Below are 1508 nucleotides of genomic sequence, written 5' to 3'. Positions count from 1 at the left end.
AAAAAAAAAAAAAAAAATTAGAAATCCTGTGCGGCCTGCGGGAGAGTGGAGACTGATAACTTGATAATATTTTTTTTTTTTTATTTTATTTTTTTTTTTTAGGGTGCCGTGGGTTATAAAAATAAAAAAAAAAATTTTTTTTTTTAAATCCTTGGGGGTGCCGTGGCACCCCCAAGGAACACAGTGGATCCGCCACTGTACGTGGGTGCCGGGTGGTGATAGAGCCACAATTAATGGCTACTGAAAATGAAGGAGAAGATGGGATGGTTCTGGTTAGTGGTTATATGTCACTATTGTTTTTGCCCAATAAGGGGCATATGCTTGTGGTTGTACAGCTACACGTTGTCCTCCAGATTCCTTATTTAGACTTAATTTCCTTTTAGAGCGTTAAGTGTCACATTTGTACGCATAATTGTTGTCAAATGAGTTGTTCCTTAAATTGTTGTCAAATGAGTTGTTCCTTAAGTAGCGGTTCAATTAGCTGAAAACTACGTATGCTTTATAAAGCGGATGTTATTAGATGAAATCTTTTTTCCTATTTTTATTTTTTCTTTCGTGTAGACATGTCAAAAAAAACAAAAAAAAAAAAATTGCCGAAGGCGCGAGTTTGTTGAAGGGTCAATATTAAGATTATCATTATAATTTGATGCATATTTTCTTTATTATTGATTATTTCAAATTTCTTAAGAGTTAACATTTACCACAAAGTGAGATACGTACACTAATTAAAAAGAATTTAAAAAATCTTCTAAATATGATCGTTATTGAAGAGGTCGCTTTGAAACTATTTAATTTAAAAAATAATTAAGATTCTAACTCTTTTTTGAACGAATTAAGATTCTAACTACTCTACTATAAAATTAAATTAACAAATCTAAATGAGTTTTAAGATTAAGGAGCCATATATAAGCCATCCAAAACATGAACAAAACATGGACAAGACTAAGCTTTTATGCATGAATTCAAAGTAAAAAATGATTTTTTATTTTTTATTTTTGGAGAAAATGTGTAACTTTTATAAATTAATCATGAGAGGGTAATTTTCTCCATCTCAATAATATCACAGATTTAGTCCGGGGTTTCCCCCTTCCAATCCCTATCTATGACAAGTTTTGTTGCCCCCTTAGCTAATCCATGAGCAACAGCATTCGTAGTCTGGTTAACAAAAGCACATTGCTACTGTGGGAACATTTTTAGGATTTGGCGAATATCCTCCACAATGTGTTTGAATCTACTTCCATTGTTGACATCAGAGTTTAGTGCCTCCATTACTTGCTTCGCATCCCCTTCCAAGATAATAGCTTGTCCCTCTAATTCTTGGCACAAACGTACTATATATATATATATATATATATATATTGAAAGGGAAACATATAGTCTCATTCATTGATAACACGAGCATAAAGCTCAAACAATGCAGAGCGAAGTTTTGAAGCAACCATAGCCGAAACTATAAGGTTATGATCGTTAAAGATGACGTATATATTACAATCCAAAATCTAACAATC

The sequence above is a fragment of the Corylus avellana genome, chromosome ca3 (genome assembly GCF_901000735.1).
Source record: "Corylus avellana chromosome ca3, CavTom2PMs-1.0".
Lineage (NCBI taxonomy): Eukaryota > Viridiplantae > Streptophyta > Magnoliopsida > Fagales > Betulaceae > Corylus > Corylus avellana.
Note: the sequence above shows the minus strand (reverse complement) of the source record.